Genomic DNA, 452 nt, shown 5'->3' on the forward strand with positions numbered 1-452 from the left:
CACATTTGCTATATCTGTTTTATTGTTGCAATGCATCTAAATATATGAAGCAACTTTATATAAAAGCTACCATTTTGTGATTCATTTCCTACACAGACCTGTTATGTCTCCATGGTTACAGACTACAAACAAATTCTGCGTAGTCAGATCTGGCAGTCAATTAGTGGCATCTGTTCAGACTCACAACTATTATTGATCTAAACTTGCAGGACGAGCAACTACCATCTTGAGTAATATAATTCTTGCTCTCGTTTCCCACGCACATAATCTGAATCTCTTCCTTAGCTCCCTTGTATATGGTTTATTAGTATTGGCCCTGGTGGATCCGATAAAGAGCCATCCCCACCACAAATAGCTAATGTGATTATACCCTTAATCAGAAAATACCTCATTATATTCTAACTAGATTATATAGGCCCCAGACGTACAAAATGCAGAAATAAAACATCAAC

Source organism: Ranitomeya variabilis, chromosome 1 (assembly GCF_051348905.1).
Source record: "Ranitomeya variabilis isolate aRanVar5 chromosome 1, aRanVar5.hap1, whole genome shotgun sequence".
Classification (NCBI taxonomy): Eukaryota; Metazoa; Chordata; class Amphibia; order Anura; family Dendrobatidae; genus Ranitomeya; species Ranitomeya variabilis.